This window comes from Panulirus ornatus, chromosome 9 (assembly GCF_036320965.1).
Source record: "Panulirus ornatus isolate Po-2019 chromosome 9, ASM3632096v1, whole genome shotgun sequence".
Classification (NCBI taxonomy): domain Eukaryota; kingdom Metazoa; phylum Arthropoda; class Malacostraca; order Decapoda; family Palinuridae; genus Panulirus; species Panulirus ornatus.
The window spans coordinates 40,897,938-40,920,101 of record NC_092232.1 but is presented as its reverse complement, the minus strand read 5'-3'; the positions used below and the strand labels follow the sequence as shown (position 1 = coordinate 40,920,101).

Here is a 22,164-nt window from a genome sequence, read left to right as displayed (position 1 = left end):
ACTCGCCCTAAGGTGGGTTCGAACCACAAACTTTTCAGTTAAAAGCCGAACGCGTTAACCAAATGTGCCATGTAGTACAGGTAATGCATCAGCTTCAGGCGAACTTTGTGACAGATCCTTATGGTGTTGACAGTGTTAGATAACAAACAAGATTGATGCGTAAGAAGAGAGGATGCAGTGCTTGTGTTCTTAGCCAGTATTGAACAAAGACATAAGTAGTCCTTGAAGGTTTTACCCTGAAGAATTTATCACAAGATATTGGAACTCCAACTAGACAATCGGGATGATTATCATCATTACTTTAAACATATGTGGCACTTATGTAATAATGCAGACAACAATTACCTCTATATCCACAGTTTCAGCTACAGGTCCAACTGAAGCTCGAGTATTTCCAGATCTCCTTAACAGATTACGCATTCCGTTGTTAACATAAGTATTAGTGATTTGAGCTCACCAACTGATGATCCTTGATTGTAAGAACATTTACCATGAACCATAACATCTAGATATGAGAATCACACTATGAGCCACACCACTCAGTACTCGGTTAAACCATGTGTATTGTGTAATATCTTAATTAGACGTCGAATCTTCTTTTCTTCTGAAACGTAGCTTCGTTTATATAAGGGATTGATTCGTCCTTGTATGGAGTACTGCTCTCACATCTAGGGTGGTTTTATCTCTGCACACTTACTTGACAGAGCTGAGTCGAAACCATTCCTATTAATAAAATGTCCCAAGCAACGTCCTCTCTTGACCTTCTTGGCCAACGTTGTCATGTTGGTTCACTTTCCCTCTTGTATAATTATTACTTTCTTCTTTGCTCCTGAGACCTGGATGTTTACCTTACCCCTTGACTAGCTAGAGCACGCAATGTTCATCAACCCGCTGCGTCACATGATTACTGTGTGGCCAATAACTATGACTTGGCACATTTGAAAAGATAGGTTTTCTACTGCTTCCAATATTCGTAATCTCTTTCCCTTGTTTGTTTCTTTTTGCCTTTCATGATTTGCTCTTTATTCTAAATAAAGCCTGGCCTTGAAGTGGTCTTTGTCGGTGAATGAAGCTTTTGGAATAAAAGAAGAAAATCTTACAACCACCAAACACCTACTCTATTCACATAAGTTCCTTTGATACCTCGTGTCAGCACAATGATTTTAGGTAAAACCTTGATAGAGTCCAACATATCTATGTATTCAAGACCCTGGTATCGTGCTGTGCTACGAATCTTTGGGTTTCCGCCTGACTCTGCCAATGAAAGAAAGGGAGTAGAAAGTAGCAGTACCGGCCTCTCCCACGGCCTTTACCTAAGATGTCCTGGAAACCTCATGAAGGTGTAGGAGGTACACTTGATTGACCCTATTCAACCATAGCAGCTTCCCTGAGATCTTTGGAAGCTCCAGCAGGTACAAGACGCTCACTTAATTTATCCATGAAGATTGCTAGAAACCTTAAGATGAAGGTAGAACTATAATCACATCATAACACCACATATGAAGTTAACGAGACCCTTTAAAGACAGAAACTGAAATTGAAACTGAAATATTTATTGACACATTTACAACAAAAGACGGGGTAGTATACTACTCCCCTCCTCATCTTTATCACCCTTAGTGGGATTTAGAAAAAAAAAGACGTTCACAAATATTATAGATTTTGTGGTGATATGTACAGTGCAAAGAAAACAAACAAACAATGCACCTCATTTTGAATCCCCTGAACTCATTACAAGGATGTTACAACTGTGGTGCAAAGTTTTTGTACTGTGCAAGAATTTTTTTCAATCACATCAGTATTAATCATCCAACAAAATTATCCTTTTTAAATTACTAATTTCGTTGTTTCTGTATGGCTGAATTTTTTCACAGCTTAATACATGATGTTCTCATGTATGTCCATCCCTCAATTGGCAAAGTTGACAGGGTCGACCAATCCCCCTACTTAACTGCCAATGATATCTATACCCCAATCTTAGTCTCATTATCACATTATCCACAGATGTAAGGTTTGCCTCATAAGTTACAGTTGTGTTATTTAACATATATAAATAATGTAAAGTCTCACTATGTTTAGCAGTTACACCTATGCTTACATATTCCCATTCCTCTCTCATTCTTTTCATTTCATTTTTTATCATTCCTATACTCTTATAACTATCAATATCTATATACATATCTTATGTGGCTTCTCTGGCCAACCCACCATCCATTTTGTTAGAATGAATCTCTACATGTGATGGAATCCATATAAACTGTACATCACTTATCATTTCTTGAGGTACTATAACCAGGCGTTTACAAATGTTAACAACATGGTAGTTACAAGGGTACTTACTCTGCAAGGCCTTCAGTGCACTTCTACAGTCCACAAAGAAATACGTATCTTCACATTTCTCTATAGCAATCTGAAGACCCTCATAGATTGTATATAACTCAGCCAGAGTGGATGAGATGTTATCTCTAATCCTTGTACTAATTGTTTCATATACGAAACGTTCATATTTGTAAATGACGTAAATTCATTTTTAGAATTAACTAAAAGTTTTGCTAGAAATTTCAAATTTCATAAATCTTGAACAAAAGCTAAGTCATATTCATGTTCAAACAATATCAATATATGTACTACAGGTGCAACAATGGGTCTTAACTAATATTTGTTATTTATTTTATCTATTTTGCTTTGTCGCTGTCTCCCGCGTTAGCGAGGTAGCGCAAGGAAACAGACGAAAGAAAGGCCCAACTCGCCAACATACACATGTATATACATACACGTCCACACACGCAAATATACATACCTATACATCTCAATGTACACATATATATACACACACAGACATATACATATATAAACATGTACATAATTCATACTGTCTGCCTTTATTTGTTCCCATCGCCACCTCGCCACACATGGAATAACAACCCCCTCCCCCCTCATGTGTGCGAGGTAGCGCTAGGAAAAGACACCAAAGGCCCCATTCGTTCACACTCAGTCTCTAGCTGTCATGTAATAATGCACCGAAACCACAGCTCCCTTTCCACATCCAGGCCCCACACAACTTTCCATGGTTTACCCAAGACGCTTCACATGCCCTGGTTCAATCCATTGACAGCACGTCGACCCCGGTATACCACATCGTTCCAATTCACTCTATTCCTTGCACGCCTTTCACCCTCCTGCATTTCAGGCCCCGATCACTCAAAATCTTTTTCACTCCATCTTTCCACCTCCAATTTGGTCTCCCACTTCTCGTTCCCTCCACCTCTGACACATATATCCTCTTTGTCAATCTTTCCTCACTCATTCTCTCCATGTGACCAAACCATTTCAAAACACCCTCTTCTGCTCTCTCAACCACAGTCTTTTTATTTCCTCACATCTCTCTTACCCTTACATTACTTACTCGATCAAACCACATATTGTCCTCAAACATCTCATTTCCAGCATATCCACCCTCCTGCGCACAACTCTACATAGCCCACGCCTCGCAACCATACAACATTTTTGAACCACTGTTCCTTCAAACATACCCATTTTTGCTTTCCGAGATAATGTTCTAGACTTCCAAACATTCTTCAAGGCTCCCAGGATTTTCGCCCCCTCCCCCACCCTATGATTCACTGCCGCTTCCATGGTTCCATCCGCTGCCAGATCCACTCCCAGATATCTAAAACACTTTACTTCCTCCAGTTTTTCTCCATTCAAACTTACCTCCCAATTGACTTGACCCTCAACCCTACTGTACCTAATAACCTTGCTCTTACTCACATTTACTCTTAACTTTCTTCTTTCACACACTTTACCAAACTCAGTCACCAACTTCTGCAGTTTCTTACATGAATCAGCCACCAGCGCTGTATCATCAGCGAACAACAACTGACTCACTTCCCACGCTCTCTCATCCAGAACAGACTGCATACTTGCCCCTCTTTCCAAAACTCTTGCATTCACCTCCCTAACAACCCCATCCATAAACAAATTAAACAACCATGGAGACATCACACACCCCTGCCGCAAACCTACATTCACTGAGAACCAATCACTTTCCTCTCTTCCTACACGTACACATGCCTTACATCCTCGATAAAAACGTTTCACTGCTTCTAACAACTTGCCTCCCACACCATGTATTCTTAAAACCTTCCACAGAGCATCTCTATCAACTCTATCATATGCCTTCTCCAGATCCATAAATGCTACATACAAATCCTAAGTATTTCTCACATACATTCTTCAAAGCAAACACCTGATCCAAACATCCTCTACCACCTCTGAAACCACACTGCTCTTCCCCAATCTGATGCTCCGTACATGCCTTCACCCTCTCAATCAATACCCTCCCATATAATTTACCAGGAATACTCAACAAACTTATACCTAATATTGGTAAAAACAGTTATTCCGTAGAAAGCGACGATGTTCGCGCTTTTAGCGTTGAGAGTTAACTATGAGGGAGATTTACGTAACCTCGTTGTGAAAGCGGAAAACCTTATCTGGCAACGAGTTTTCCACATACTTTAGGAGACTTGGTATGTCTGACTGATAAAAACCTTGTATGATGAATTTTTTTCCATGACTTTTATATATATTTCTCAGGATATTTAGATGGCCTCTGGGTTGTTCATAATGTTTGTAATGTAATTCCAGGAATCTGTTGTTGAGGATTATAGTGAACCTCTAGATAGTTTTTGCTTTTTATTTTGGCTTGTGTTTCTAATGGTGAAACCTCTGGACTACATAATGTTTCAAGTCTTTCATTTGCTACACCTACTGGATGCTTCCAGTAAATCTCTGGAATGGTTCAGAAGATGGTCGTTGTACGTAACTTTTGTCTGCCTGGTGAACTCTGATGGACCTCTTTAGAGTTCTAAATATGGAAAGAGTGGTGTGGTTTCTTTTACAATTTTCTATCATTTACATGATTATATCTTCAAAACGAATTCTTCAGTCGAGAGCAGAAGTCCTCATGTATGGCAGATCTTACAATACGAAAAAGTCTTCAAATACATATAAAAAGTTTTAGAGAGAAGAGAAGAATAATAATCTTAGATGAAGTAGATAGCCTACCTCTTACTATAGCTACAGGTCATAGTTATTGAGAAATATGTGAGAAAGTAAAGAGTTTCACATCCTACCGGTGTAAAGAAGAGATCAGATCGTACCTGTCAGGAAAGATAAAAGAGGCAAAGGGTTTCAAAGTCTTGCGGTGTAGGGAAAGAACCAAATATCACAACGACCCACCCATGAGATGTCAACGGCCACACGGTAAGCATGTGAGCATTAGATTGCCGATTACTGCCTGGTATGGTTTATAATGTGTTTCCCGAGTGTGGATGTTGAGGTTCCTCGCAAATATTCTTGTAATCAAGGGTCGTCCCTGGATGAGCTCGAATCACCAACCTTTTGGTGAATAGCTTAACACAATAACCTGTTGCGCCGAGGAAGTGTGGAAACACCGCAGCTTCAGACGAACCATTTGAGGGAACTGTGGATAGGAAAGTAACTGATTGTCTGCAACAACAAATGACTGATACATCATAATGTGATAATAATCATCTTCGTTTAGTTGAAATTCCAATATCTATTGTGTATTTCCACAAGGTTTGACGCTCAAGGGACAATTATGTCACTGTCCAAACTCGGCTATGAACAGGAGCACTGCCCCGTCTCCTGTTAGACATCACTCCTATATGTTATGTAAAACATTCAGTGCCACAAGGACTCGTCACCAAGTCTACCTGAAACTGAGGTATTTCCAGGCCTCCGTGGCACAATAGGTTAGCGCATTCGGATGTTAACCGAAAGTTTGATGGTTCGAGCCCACCCGGGGGTGACACTTTATGTAAGACAACTCCAGAACTTACAAGAAACCTCAGATTCATACAGGCACAGGACATAATCACAACCTTTCTGTGCTATCAAGAAAAGATAACTATAAACCTCCAAAAGTTATCCAAGTCATATGCAATTCATCCTTACCAGCTTCCTTGAAGTCCACAGGAAACCTCACCAAAGGTGGAGCCTCATGCCACATCATAAGACCACACCGGACTTTCAGCAAAGCCCTTAAAATGCAGACACAAGAGTCATACATCTATGTAAGAGTATGACCACTCCAGATTTTCACAATATACAAGTAGGTACAGGATTCACACGTCATGTAACGGTAAGAGCATTTCAGAGGATCATCATAAACCTCATCACGCAGAATGCAGCTCTTCAGGCCTACCTGAAGCCTGAGTCCATAGTAATCTGAACTGAATATTTATTCTATTTCTGGAAGTATGTCCACATGTATTTCTCTTAACTACGGATATTTTTTTTTTTTTTTTGCCTCTCTATCATTTGGACATTTTTCTCAATTTCAACTCCCGGAAGTACTTGATTTCGTACATCCGCCACTGGCAGGTCATACAGTACTCAACAACACAATATATTTTATCATTACATTGTGGCAGTTGGTAAGAAGAGAGCCTGCCATCGTAATGTTCATTTCACTCCCTCTACCGATAAGCCACACATACACAAGGGTTCCAGTTGGATTTCGTCCGGACACAAAAGACTTACTCTTTAAAGTAGCATATCGTTAATGATATGAATAATTTTTCTTAAGTAAAATGACATCAAATGGCAGTGGAAGCGTGCTGGGCCCAAAACCCATTGATCAATAGACCGAAACCATGCTCTTCTGAGTGATTTTTCTTATTACAGGAAGGTACGAATCTCTAGACCTGATCCATTAAGGGTAAAATCATTAAAGTTAATAGGGTCAGAGTGGATAAGTGGAGTGAAGGAAGAGTCAGTCATTTGCCCAAGTGTCTGAGACAAAGGCAGAACGTTTTGCCTGACTCTTGTGTCTACTGGTGGAGGCTCCTGTTAATCCCTACAATGATCATAAAGTTTATTAGATAGCTCCAGTTCTTGATGTCGATGCTTCCAGTGATCTGATATGAGACAGCAAGTTGGAAGATCCTTAAAAGACGTGAATTAGTGGAATAAATCGTGCACACACTACTGCTGAATTCAAAGGTTCTTTCCAGCATTAGAGAAACTAACAGAGTGAGTCGATCAAGATCTATTTTTCTTACTGTGTCTTATAAAGACTTCATCTGTATACTTACACTTAAGTGGAAATGATTAAGCAACAGGCAGTAATCATCAACATATAAGAGTGTGATAACATGCTGCAGTACAATACCACCACCAGCAGAACGCTGCCTCAGGCCACCTAAATGGCTCGCATGCGTTAATTGCAACTCATATTTGTAAATGTTGTTAGATTCATCCTTAGAATTGACTAAAAATGTAAGAATAGGAAAATGTACATGTATTGAATCATAAACTAAAATTCATTCACGTTAAGCAATTTGTCGTTATATGCAATACGAGCCAAAACATCCAAGTTCCTTTCCTCAAACATACTACCTATCTCTCCTTTTTTCACATCTTGGTTACATCCACACACATTTAGGCATCCCACTCTGAGCCCTCGAGGAGGATGAGCACTCCCCGCGTGACTCCTTCTTCTGTTTCCCATTTTAGAAAGTTAATACAAGGAGGGGAGGATTTCTGGCCCCCCGCTCCAGTCCCCTCTAGTCGCTTTCTACGACACGCGAGGAATACGTGGGAAGTATTCTTTCACCCCTATCCCCAGGGATAATATACATATATATATATATACATATACACATACACACACATACACATACATACGCACATATACACACACACACACATACCTATATATACATATGAGAAATGTAAGAAACAATTTAGAAAACTGAAAATTCTAGCTTGAAATGAATGAAAAAAAAGAATGTCACATAATGGTTCAACCTCTGGCTATGGAAAAAAGGAAATGTATAATTTATTTACACAAACGTCAATAGCAGTTCTCATCAATTTAACCACTGTATCAATAAGCTTCAATGTCTAAGCTACATTTTTCTCCAATTTCACTATTTTCCTTCACATTTTCAATTGTGTCTGAAGGTTCTACTTCAAGAGTGATTGTTTTTCCAGTAAGGGTTTTCACATCTTGGTTACATCTACATACATTTAGGCACCCCACTCTGAGCCTTCGAGGAGGATGCTTTACTTGTGGTGCTGACTTCCCTCTTTAAATTTGATCGCCGTTTCCCGCGTAGTACACTTTTTTTTGATCTTCCCTGCAGCCACTGCTCATGGGAGGAGTGGCAGCCACCACAGGACAAAAGGCAGGAACATAAGGCTGTTGTAGCAATGGGTAGATGCCGGCGACGTGCTCCTTCCTGCGCTTGCGAAGAAACCGTCACTAGTGGTAGGCACGTTATGGGTCGATTGGACCACCGTCGGAGTGTTTCCCCAGCCCTGGGGGTCGTGGCCTGTGTGGTGGTCGTAGTGGTCGTGGTGGTCGTGATGATTGGCAAGTCTGGGTGGTAGAGCTTCTTCCTGGTCTCCACATGGGAGGTGCCTGGGAGAGCCAGGGTACAGCCAATGATGGTGTCCGGCTCCGTGTCCTCCCATGCGATAAGCCCCTACGCTGCCGCCCTCCACAGACCCTCCTGCCTGTGACCGTTCACCTCTCGCACGTCCACCTCCTTCACAGTTCTCCGACTGTTTTCAATCTTTCCACTGTCTCTGTCCACTGTTGTCAACCTTCCGAACTCTCTATCCACTGATGTCAGCACTTCAAGTTGTCCATATACACTTGACACGAAACTATTGCAATAAGGCTTCTCTAAAACATTGACTTTAAACCATATATACGTCGACTATAAATAAGTTTCTTCTTTAAGTATGAAGTTTAACATCGAAACTTGCGCAGGAGTTTATGGAAAAACGATATCAAGTAATTGATAATGAATATTGGAGGAAATGAATATTTGAGGAAAGGAACTTGGATGTTTTGGCTCTGAGTGAAACGAAGCTCAAGGGTAAAGGGGAAGAGTGGTTTGGGAATGTCTGGGGAGTAAAATCAGGGGTTAGTGAGAGGACAAGAGCAAGGGAAGGAGTAGCAATACTCCTGAAACAGGAGTTGTGGGAGTATGTGATAGAGTGTAAGAAAGTAAATTCTCGATTAATATGGGTAAAACTGAAAGTTGATGGAGAGAGGTGGGTGATTATTGGTGCATATGCACCTGGGCATGAGAAGAAAGATCAAGAGAGGCAAGTGTTTTGGGAGCAGCTGAATGAGTGTGTTAGTGGTTTTGATGCACGAGACCCGGTCATAGTGATGGGTGATTTAAATGCAAAGGTGAGTAATGTGGCAGTTGAGGGAATAATTGGTATACATGGGGTGTTCAGTGTTGTAAATGGAAATGGTGAAGAGCTTGTAGATTTATGTGCTGAAAAAGGACTGATGATTGGGAATACCTGGTTTAAAAAGCGAGAGACAGCGACAGAGTATAATAAAAAAAAAAAATAATACATATATTATGTGTACGCGTAGGAAGAGAGGAAAGTGATTGGTTCTCAGTGAATGTAGGTTTGCGGCAGGGGTGTGTGATGTCTCCATGGTTGTTTAATTTGTTTATGGATGGGGTTGTTAGGGAGGTGAATGCAAGAGTTTTGGAAAGAGGGGCAAGTATGAAGTCTGTTGGGGATGAGAGAGCTTGGGAAGTGAGTCAGTTGTTGTTCGCTGATGATACAGCGCTGGTGGCTGATTCATGTGAGAAACTGCAGAAGCTAGTGACTGAGTTTGGTAAAGTGTGTGAAAGAAGAAAGTTAAGAGTAAATGTGAATAAGAGCAAGGTTATTAGGTACAGTAGGGTTGAGGGTCAAGTCAATTGGGAGGTGAGTTTGAATGGAGAAAAACTGGAGGAAGTGAAGTGTTTTAGATATCTGGGAGTGGATCTGGAAGCGGATGGGACCATGGAAGCGGAAGTGGATCATAGGGTGGGGGAGGGGGCAAAAATTTTGTTAGCGTTGAAGAATGTGTGGAAGTCGAGAACATTATCTCAGAAAGCAAAAATAGTTATGTTTGAAGGAATAGTGGTTCCAACAATGTTGTATGGTTGCGAGGCATGGGCTATGGATAGAGTTGTGCGCAGGAGGATGGATGTGCTGGAAATGAGATGTTTGAGGACAATGTGTGGTGTGAGGTGGTTTGATCGAGTAAGTAACGTAAGGGTAAGAGAGATGTGTGGAAATAAAAAGAGTGTGGTTGAGAGAGCAGAAGAGGGTGTTTTGAAATGGTTTGGGCACATGAAGAGAATGAGTGAGGAAAGATTGACCAAGAGGATATATGTGTCGGAGGTGGAGGGAACGAGGAGAAGTGGGAGACCAAATTGGAGGTGGAAAGATGGAGTGAAAAAGATTTTGTGTGATCGGGGCCTGAACATGCAGGAGGGTGAAAGGAGGGCAAGGAATAGAGTGAATTGGAGCGATGTGGTATACCGGGGTTGACGTGCTGTCAGTGGATTGAATCAAGGCATGTGAAGCGTCTGGGGTAAACCATGGAAAGCTGTGTAGGTATGTATATTTGCGTGTGTGGACGTATGTATATACATGTGTATCGGGGTGGGTTGGGCCATTTCTTTCGTCTGTTTCCTTGCGCTACCTCGCAAACGCGGGAGACAGCGACAAAGCAAAAAAAAAAAAAAAAAAAAATACATAAGTATACTTATGTAAGTAGGAGAGATGGCCAGAGAGCGTTATTGGATTACGTGTTAATTGACAGGCGTGCGAAAGAGAGACTTTTGGATGTTAATGTGCTGAGAGGTGCAACTGGAGGGATGTCTGATCATTATCTTGTGGAGGCTAAGGTGAAGATTTGTATGGGTTTTCAGAAAAGAAGAGTGAATGTTGGGGTGAAGAGGGTGGTGAGAGTAAGTGAGCTTGAGAAGGAGACATGTGTGAGGAAGTACCAGGAGAGACTGAGTACAGAATGGAAAAAGGTGAGAACAATGGAAGTAAGGGGAGTGGGGGAGGAATGGGATGTATTTAGGGAATCAGTGATGGATTGCGCAAAAGATGCTTGTGGCATGAGAAGAGTGGGAGGTGGGTTGATTAGAAAGGGTAGTGAGTGGTGGGATGAAGAAGTAGGAGTATTAGTGAAAGAGAAGAGAGAGGCATTTGGACGATTTTTGCTGGGAAAAAATGCAATTGAGTGGGAGACGTATAAAAGAAAGAGACAGGAGGTCAAGAGAAAGGTGCAAGAGGTGAAAAAAAGGGCAAATGAGAGTTGGGGTGAGAGAGTATCATTAAATTTTAGGGAGAATATAAAGATGTTCTGGAAGGAGGTAAATAAAGTGCGTAAGACAAGGGAGCAAATGGGAACTTCAGTGAAGGGCGCAAATGGGGAGGTGATAACAAGTAGTGGTGATGTGAGAAGGAGATGGAGTGAGTATTTTGAAGGTTTGTTGAATGTGTTTGATGATAGAGTGGCAGATATAGGGTGTTTTGGTCGAGGTGGTGTGCAAAGTGAGAGGGTTAGGGAAAATGATTTGGTAAACAGAGAAGAGGTAGTGAAAGCTTTGCGGAAGATGAAAGCCGGCAAGGCAGCAGGTTTGGATGGTATTGCAGTGGAATTTATTAAAAAAGGGGGTGACTGTATTGTTGACTGGTTGGTAAGGTTATTTAATGTATGTATGACTCATGGTGAGGTGCCTGAGGATTGGCGGAATGCGTGCATAGTGCCATTGTACAAAGGCAAAGGGGATAAGAGTGAGTGCTCAAATTACAGAGGTATAAGTTTGTTGAGTATTCCTGGTAAATTATATGGGAGGGTATTGATTGAGAGGGTGAAGGCATGTACAGAGCATCAGATTGGGGAAGAGCAGTGTGGTTTCAGAAGTGGTAGAGGATGTGTGGATCAGGTGTTTGCTTTGAAGAATGTATGTGAGAAATACTTAGAAAAGCAAATGGATTTGTATGTAGCATTTATGGATCTGGAGAAGGCATATGATAGAGTTGATAGAGATGCTCTGTGGAAGGTATTAAGAATATATGGTGTGGGAGGAAAGTTGTTAGAAGCAGTGAAAAGTTTCTATCGAGGATGTAAGGCATGTGTACGTGTAGGAAGAGAGGAAAGTGATTGGTTCTCAGTGAATGTAGGTTTGCGGCAGGGGTGTGTGATGTCTCCATGGTTGTTTAATTTGTTTATGGATGGGGTTGTTAGGGAGGTAAATGCAAGAGTTTTGGAAAGAGGGGCAAGTATGAAGTCTGTTGGGGATGAGAGAGCTTGGGAAGTGAGTCAGTTGTTGTTCGCTGATGATACAGCGCTGATGGCTGATTCACGTGAGAAACTGCAGAAGCTGGTGACTGAGTTTGGAAAAGTGTGTGGAAGAAGAAAGTTAAGAGTAAATGTGAATAAGAGCAAGGTTATTAGGTACAGTAGGGTTGAGGGTCAAGTCAATTGGGAGGTGAGTTTGAATGGAGAAAAACTGGAGGAAGTGAAGTGTTTTAGATATCTGGGAGTGGATCTGGCAGCGGAGGGAACCATGGAAGCGAAAGTGGATCATAGGGTGGGGGAGGGGGCGAAAATCCTAGGGGCCTTGAAGAATGTGTGGAAGTCGAGAACATTATCTCGGAAAGCAAAAATGGGTATGTTTGAAGGAATAGTGGTTCCAACAATGTTGTATGGTTGCGAGGCGTGGGCTATGGATAGAGTTGTGCGCAGGAGGATGAATGTGCTGGAAATGAGATGTTTGAGGACAATGTGTGGTGTGAGGTGGTTTGATCGAGTGAGTAACGTAAGGGTAAGAGAGATGTGTGGAAATAAAAAGAGCGTGGTTGAGAGAGCAGAAGAGGGTGTTTTGAAGTGGTTTGGGCACATGGAGAGGATGAGTAAGGAAAGATTGACCAAGAGGATATATGTGTCGGAGGTGGAGGGAACAAGGAGAAGAGGGAGACCAAATTGGAGGTGGAAAGATGGAGTGAAAAAGATTTTGTGTGATCGGGGCCTGAACATGCAGGAGGGTGAAAGGAGGGCAAGGAATAGAGTGAATTGGAGCGATATGGTATACCGGGGTTGACGTGTTGTCAGTGGATTGAATCAAGGCATGTGAAGCGTCTGGGGTAAACCATGGAAAGCTGTGTAGGTATGTATATTTGCGTGTGTGGACGTATGTATATACATGTGTAGGGAGGGGGGGGGGTTGGGCCATTCCTTTCGTCTGTTTCCTTGCGCTACCTCGCAAACGCGGGAGACAGCGACAAAGTATAATAAAAAAAGAAAGAAATGCAATACGAGCACATGGAAGGATACTAATCATTTTTCTGAAAATAATATTTAGCCAAATAAGAAAGAATTCGCCTTATAATTGCTGAAAGATTTAAGTCAATCGGTAAGAGAGGTACGTCCATCGGAGGGACAGTGCATGAACTTAGCTGACTTCGTGAATTTTCCGCCCATCGTCGGAGACTTGGTATGTCTGACTGATGAAAACGTCATAAGATGAAGTTTGTTCCATTACTTCCAAAACTACCCCTTGGGACTTCCATAGGGCATTTGGGTTGTTCTTTATATTAGCAATGTAATTCCTGTTTCTGTTGCTGAGGTTTATAGTCAACCTCTGGATAATTTGGTGAGACACCTGATTCTGTTGGTGGAACCTCTGGATTACCTCACTTGCCGAGACCCACTAGAAACTTTTAGTGAACCTCTGGAATGGTCTACAATAAGGTCGTTGTAAGCAACACCTTTCTGCCTGATGATCTAAAACCGTGTAACAAATTTTCTAATTGATTATGTCAAAGAAGTATATAAAAAATGGCTGCTATTTCCTTGAAATTTTTCTATTCTGATCAGGACAGTGATATATTGAAAGTTACCCATTTTTTAGAACATTCCAGATAGATTCATTGCTAAGTAAATGATATAGAACTTTCTAGAAGTTTCCAGTAATGTACATATTAATATAGATAAAGAGCCTTCAGCTAACCACTTCCGTTTAGATTCAGCCGCCTAAGTGGATACATATAAGTACATACATTTTTCTGATATAACATCTAGAGGCTGCAAGCATCCGGCAGACGCATTTTGCTATGTTTCCCGCCAATTTAGGAAAACAATAGCGAAACATTAAAACATTATTTCGCAGCAGCATATGCTAAGATGTGCGAGGCCTACAATGCATATTTCGGCATGCCTGTCGGGTATCAAGACAAATTCTAAGCACCTCATTACACCTGCAAGCAATGCAAAAAAAAAAAATCTGAAAAGTAGGCAGACAATTGTTGCTCGTTTGGTTGGCGGAATTTTATGTTATTTGACACCTCTTCCAGGAGCCTCAAAGTCGAGCTGATCCATAACGAGAACAAGTACCAGTTTCTTCCCCTTGTTACTAGGTGCACCTCAAAGAAGAATACAACAGTGCCAAGACCTTTTTGAACGTCTCGAATTATGATGAGTACAACTGGGAGGTCATCGGAGACTTCAAAATGGTGGCAATCCTGATGGGTCTCCAAGTTGATTTTATCACGTTTCCCTGTTCTGTTTGCCTTTGGGACACCAGGGACACCGCGGCGCTCTATCACGAGCGGGACTGGCCACAGTGGACCGAATTCTCTGTGGGAATGAACAACGTCAAGTGGGAGCTACTGGTGGACCCCTCAGGTGTTGATGCCACCATTGCTCATAATAATAGGCCTTATGAAACAATTTGTCACTGCTCTAGATAAGGAATCTCCAGCCTTCAAGTACCTAGAAGATTTCTTCCCTAAGCTGTCTGAGGCAAAGGTCAAATCCGGTGTCTTCGTCGGACCACAGATAAAGAAGATCCTGGAGTGCAAGGAAATCCCCAAGAAGCTCACTAGGGAGGAGAAGGCAGCTTGGTATAGCTTTGTCGCCGTGGGTCGGGGTTTCCTGGGCAATCACAAGACCGAAAACAATGTGGAGCTGGTTGAAACTATGATGAAGAACTACGACAAAATGGGCTCCTGGACGTCCCTCAAAGTCCATATTCTTGACGCTCATCTTCATAAAATCCAGGAAAACATGAAAGCGTATTCGTAGGAGAAAGGCGAGCGCTTCCACCAGGATGTGTTGGACTTTGAACAACGTTACCAAGGAACATGTAACGAGAACATGATGGGAGATTATATTTGGGGTTTGATTCGTGAAAGTGATTTATACTACAATGTAAATCTTAAAAACTCCTCACCTCTAAATGTTTTGTGATTACTTTTATTTAACATCAGTGTAAATACAAGTTAAGTATAATTCATATGTTCGTTTAAATATATTTACGTATGACTTTCGGTTCACACGCTACACGCAGAAATCACCAGGATTTTATGATCTGAGAACAATGATCTGGTAACAAGTTGACTTAGGCCAGGTGGGCTGCTCACATGCGCTGTTACCATCTCTTATATCTCCAGATTCATCTTCATAACTGACCATGAATGTACTCAAGAATAATGAATCCCTATAAACTGAACCAAGAGATAAACTGCCTTCATATCTAAACTGTTAATAAAAATAACCACTATGAATGTATGGAAGAATCTTAATCATTAATATTACTATTCATATATTCAACGTCGACGACGTTTGATGCGAATGTGAACAGTCAAATTGTTATACATCTACGCCCTTTCACGGGAGAGAGGATGACCTCTGCTGATTGGGTGGGAGACTTGTCATGTCAGACCAATGGACAGTGTCTAACATGAAGTTTATGACGTGACTCTTTTTATTGCGTTTTGAGATTTCCAGAGTGCCTTTGGAGTGTTCTTTATGTCTGTGTGATGTCATTCTAGCATAATGTTGCTGAGGTTTATGGTGAACCTATACAGTTATTTCTTAATGTGGCTTCAGTTTCAGATGCTGAAACCTGTGGTTTACTACATACGTCAGGAGTCACGTCTTTTATCTCCTTGACCTGCTGGAAGCTTTCAGTGAGCTTCTAGAATGGTGTAGTATATGATTATTCTAAGCGTCCTCTTGATGCCTGATGTTATCTGGTGGCTCTCTGGATAGTTCGTAATGTAAAGAATGTGGTGTGCAAAGTTCATTAGTTTTTTATTCACCAATATCACTTTATTTTCGAAAGGAAATATTCACTTCTAAAGAAAGGCCTCATCGACGCTATGACTTAAATGAAATATACAGAATGACTTCAAAGACAAAGAATTAGTTAAAGAAAAACGAGAAAGTAATAAAGGAGGCATTTAGTTTACTTCTTATAAAGCTGTATTACTGTAGACTGACTTCTGTTAGGTAGATATAAGGCGTCGTCGTCTGTATGATGAAGTTTAGAATGAACTTCTGGAATACAATTAGCATACTCTTGTAGTGTGTATCCATTAATTCTTTACTTGTATGTAGTAAGCCTCTGGCGTAACCAAAAGTTGACATAGTTGCATGACTCTTGTCTTTGCTTTTAAACGGTCTGGTAAACTACAGATATGTTCTTATGATGTGATCATAAAAGTTCGTACATTTCATTATCAGGTTTCAAGCAATCTTGAAACCTTCAAATATTCAAATCTGCTGGAGTTTCCTGTAGCCCACAAGGAACCTGCTGAAAATGAATAGGATCAATCCAGTGTACCTCCTACACCTGCAAGAGGTTTCCACTTCACCTGAGGGAAGCTCTTGAGTATAAATTAGTTCCCACTGCTTTACCTGCTGCAGGCTTACAAAGAACACTGTTGATCATGAATTAAGTTTGATTAGAGGTTTCGAGCACACCTCAGTGAAGGTGTTGAAAACAAGTTACGTTTCACTGCTATCCCTGCTGGAGGTTTCCAATGAGCCTTAAGGAGGCTGTTCGAGTTGAATTAGTTGTAATTGTTCAACCCGATGAAGGTTTCTAATTGGACCACAGCTAAGCTGTTGAGGATAAATCATATGTGATAAACCTACTGGAGGTTTCCATTAAACTTTAGGGAAGCTGCTGCAGATAAAGTAGCTATGAATCCTGTGCCTTCTGAACATTGTCAATAAAACTCGCAAAAGCTTTTAAGGATATGTTTGTGTTACTCCTATAACTGAATAAAGGTTTCCAGTAGAACTCAAAAACGCTGTTGAGGGTAAATTAGATGAGACCCTTATGCACGATAAAAGTTTTTGTGGATAAATTTGATGTGACTCCCATAACTTTTGAAGGTTTCCTGTCAACCTCTGCGATCGTTTGTGGTAGACTGATGTACCTGTTTCCAGTAGCCTCTTATTAACCACTGGAGTTGTCTGTCCCAGTGTCTGAGAAAAATTTCAATCCTGTGTCTACTGGTGGAGGCTCCTAGGAGTCAACCACTGCAATGATCCTAAAGTTTGATACTCAACTCCAGTAATTGATATTAATGTTTGTAGTAAACTGACTACAGATTACAAATTGGAGATCCTGAAAGTGGAAAATTTTACGTGAAGATTGTGCGAGCACCTTCCGCCAAATTCATTGATTGTTTCCGATACAAGACAAATTGCCAGACACATTGGAACATGATCTACTGTTTATTTATTGTGTTGTATAGAAGATATATAGATATACTTATTAATGAGAGAAAACAAACAGGCAATAGGCAGAAATCACCAAATATAAGTGTGATAACAGTCGCCGTACAATATCACTAACACGAGCCTAGCTGGATGGGCCTCAAGCATTTATGACTAGTTCATATTTGTAAATGACGCTAAATTCATCATCAGAATTTAATAAAAGTTTTGTTAGGAATTTGAAATTACATAGATGCTGAACAAAAGATAAATCATGTTCTTCTTCAGACAATATCAGTATATCCACAAAATCAATTATACCGACGAAAGCATCGGCGTTCGCGTTTTTAGCCCTGAAGGTCACAATAAGGGAGATTTACGTCACCTTGTTAGAAGTGCAGAAAACCTTAGCTGACTGAGTGAAGTTTCCGACAATTGGAGGAGACTTGGTATGTCTGACTGATAGAAAGCTTGTATGATGAAGGTTTTTCCATGTCTCCTATATCTACTTCTCAGGATTTCCAGATGACCTGCGGGGTGTTCATTATGTTTGTCATGTAATTCCAGGATCTGTTGTTGAAGAAAATAGTGAACCTCCAGATTGATTTCACTTTTCCTTTGCCTTTATCTTCTAACGGTGAAACCTCTGGATTACCTAATGTGTCAAGTTTTTTATCTCCTAGAATTCCTGGATGCTTCCAGTGAACCTATGGAATGGTTCAGAAGAAGGATGTTTTACGTAAGGTTTTTCTGCCTGGTGAACTCTGATAGGCCTCTAGAGAGTTCTTAATGTGGAGAGAGTAGTGTGGTTTGCTTCATAATTTTCTATATGTCATTAACATAATTATTATTTTTCAAATGGAAGGCTTCAGTTGTGAGCAAAAGACCTCATCAATGGCAGCTCATAGAACATGAAAAGGTCTTCAAGGACTTATAAAAGCTTTAGAGAGAAGAGGAAGAATAATAATTTTAAATGAAGTAGATAACTTACTTCTTACTATAGGTACAGGTCACAGTTGTTAGGAAATATGTGGGAAGGTAATGAGTTTCACATACTATCGTTGTAAAGAAGTCGTCAGATCGTAGCTTTTAGGAAAGAAATGATAGGCAAAGGGTTTCAAAGTCTAGCGGTGTAGAGAAAGAACCAGATATCACAACTGCTCATCGTTGAGATGTCATCGGCCACACAGTAATCATGTGAAACACTAGATTGCCTAGTGACGCATTAGATTTCCGAGTGGTACGGTCTGTGGTGAGATGTTGAGGTTCCTGGCAAACGTTCTTATAATCAAGGGTCGTTCCTGGATAAGCTCGAATCACCAACCCTTCGGTGAACATCCTAACTCACTAATCTCTTTTGCCAAGGAAACCTGGAAATATCCCAGCTACAGACGGAACATTATCATGAACTATGGATGAGAAGGTAAGAGATGGTCTGCGTCATTACGTGACTGCCAAACAGGAATAATGTAATGATAATCATCCCGGTTGATCAGATGAAATTCCAATATTTTGTGTGTATTTCCACAAGGAGTAATCCTCAAGAGCAACAGAAGTCCTTGTCTAAACTTGGCTTTGAATACGAACACTATATCCTCTCCAGCTACACATAACTCCTATATGTTATCTAAAACAGTCAGTGCCACAAGCACTCGTCTCCAAGTCAGCCATAAGATGTGATATTTTCAGGCCTCCGTGGCACAATAGGTTAGCGCGTTCGGCTGTTAACCGAGAGGTTGGTGGTTCGAGCCCACCCGGGGGCGAATCTTTATATGAGACAACTCCAGAACTTACAAGAAACTTCAGTTTTAAACAGGCACACGAGTTAATCAAAAACTGTATGTAATCTCAAAAATAACTAACTGTAAACCTCCAAAAGTTATCTGCGTCATATGTAATTCATCCTTACTAGCTTCCGTGAAGCTCACTGGAAACCTCAACAAAGGTAGAGCCCCATGCCACATCATAAGATCACACCGGAGGTTAAGAAGAACCCTTGAAAGGCAAACGCAGAAGTCACACATTCAAGATACCTTATGACCACTCCAGATGTTCACTATATACATGCAAATGGGTACAGGATACATACATTATGTGATGTTAAGAACATTCCAGAGGATCATTCTAAACCTCATCAGGCAGACTACAGCTCTTGATATCTACTTGACACCTAAGTCCATAGAAATCAGGCCAATGAATTTTTATTCTGATTCTGAAATCATGTCCACTTGTCTTTCTCTAAACTACGGGTATTGTTTCTTCACTCTTATATGGACATTTTTTTCAGTTTCTACTCCCGAGAGTTGCTGGTTTCGTACCTCCACCACTGGTAGGTCATACAATACTCAATATCCCAGTACATTTTATCATTATAATGTGGCATTTCATAAGAGGAGAGTTGCCATTGTAATTTCGCTTCTTTCCCTCTACCGCTGGGCCATACATAAACAAGAGTTCCAGTTGTGTATCAGCCGGACACACAAGACTAACTGTTTAAAGGAGGTTATCGTCAATTACATTAATGATTTTTTCTTCAGTAAAATGACACCAGTGGCGCAGTGGAAGCTTTATAGGCCCATAACCCAAAGGTCAATGGACAAAGACCATGCTCTGCTATGAATCATTTTTTTTTTATTATAGAAAGGGACCAATCTTTAGACTAGACCCATCCAGGGTAATAACATTACAGTAAACAGGTCAGAGTGGAGAAGTGGAATAAAGGAAAAGTCAGTCAGTTCCCTCGGTGTCTGAGGCAAAGACAGAACGCTTTCCCTGACTCCTGTGTCTTCTGATGGAGGCTCCTTTTAATCTCTACAATGATCATAAAGTTTATCAAACTACTGCCGTTTTTGACATCGTTGCATCCAGGGATCTGATATGAGACAGGAAGTTAGAAGATCCTGAAAGACTTGTGATTTTAGTGGAATGGATCGTACATCCGCCACCACCAAATACAATGATTGTTTCCAGAATAAGTGAAAACTTACAGAATGAGTGGGCTAAGATCTAATTTTCTTACTGTACCTTATAGATGATATGTAGGTGTTTACACATAAGAAGAAGAGAATAAACAACATGTACAAATCATCAAGAAATAAGAGTGTGATAACAGGCTGCCATACAATTCCACGAACAGCAGTATGCTATCTTAGGCCACCTGAGTGACCCACATGCATTAATAGCAACTCATATTTGTAAATGCTGTTAGATTCATCCTTAGAATTGACTAAAAATGTTACTAAGAATAGGAAAGTGTATATGTACTGAATTAAAAACTAAAATTCACCCACGTTAAGTATTTTATCGTTATACGCACTACGAGCACGTGGAACGATACTAATCAAATGCGAAGGAGTTCGCTTTGTAATTGCTGAAAGATTTACGTCCATCGGCGGGATAGGTACGTCCCTCGGAGGGACAGTGGAAAAACTTAGCTGACTGCATGAGTTTTCCGCCCATTGTCGGAGACTTGGTATGTCTGACTGATGGAAACCTCTTAAGATGAAGTTTGTTCCATTACTTCCACATCTACTTCTTGGGACTTCCACGGAGCCTCTGGGATGTTCTCTATATTAGTAATGTAATTCCAGTCTTTGTTGCTGAGGTTTATGGTGAACCTCTAGATTGTTTTGGCGCGACATCTGTTCCTGTCACTGAAACATCTGGATTACCTCACTTGTCGAGACCTACTGGAACCATCCCGTGAACCTCTGGAATGGTCTACGATAAGGTCGTTGTAAGCAACACCTTTCTGCCTGGTGATCTATCATGAACCTCTGGAGATATCTTAAGGCTGAGATCCTTGTGTGCTGTGTGGTATACCTTTCAATCTTTCATAATCACTTTTTCTCACTTTGAAAACTACGGCTTCAGTCACGAACAAAATTCTTCATCGCTGTCAGATTTTAAATAGAATATAAAAAAAGACTTCAAAGACATATGATTAGCAACAGAGAAATGATGATGAATGATAATTCCAGAGGGAGTAGAAAACTTTCTTTTACAAAGGTATACGTTGTAGTTATAAGGAAATATATGAGAAGGTAAAAAGTTTCAAATCCTACCGCTGTTGGAAAGGATCAGATCTTAGATGTTGGGAAAGAAAAGAGAACATCCTCATGACAACATCATAACATCACACATGAGGTTCATTAGAACCATTAGAAGTCTGATGTAGGAGTAGAAAGTAACTTATAACCACCCCATTGGTTGACTGCATACATGTAAATAAGTCTCAGGATAAACTCAAGTGTAAAGTAAGTGTCTTCCAGAAATTCATTCTAAACCCCGACACACATACCTACCTGACAGATTTGGATCTGTAGGAATCCGACTTAGAAATTCTCATTCTGATTTTGAAAGCTGGCCTGCTTTCATCTCGCGTAATGACTATTTTTTTTCTTTTTTGGATAGACATTCCTAGGTTTTCCTACCCAGGAAGCTATGTAGTTTCATACCTCCACCACTGGTGGGCCATGCAGTGCTCAACATGTCATGACATTACATGATTACAGCGTGCTCGTCTGTAAACACAAAGCCGGCGATTGTAATATCCGTTGCTTTCCCTCAACCACTAAGCAAAAATCTTAAAAAATCTACCTCAGTTATGAAACTGATATATTTGTTTGTGTTAAAAGATTTAAATTGTGTTTCAGTATTAACACTGAAAGACCTCTTTCAGTAATGACGTTCAAATATCGACTTCTCTTCCTCAGTAAAGACATTATAATATCTGCTTCAGTAATGACCCTCGATCATCTGAATTAATACTGACACTCAATCACCTACGTCGATAA

At 40.6% G+C, this 22,164-nt stretch overlaps 1 non-coding gene across 1 annotated transcript; it reads left to right on the top strand.

Moving 5' to 3' along the window:
- Positions 1–19,057: 19,057 nt before the first annotated feature.
- Positions 19,058–19,131, top strand: TRNAN-GUU (transfer RNA asparagine (anticodon GUU)). Its single transcript has one exon. It is a non-coding gene; the product is annotated as a tRNA-Asn (tRNA).
- The last annotated feature ends 3,033 nt before the right edge of the window (positions 19,132–22,164 follow it).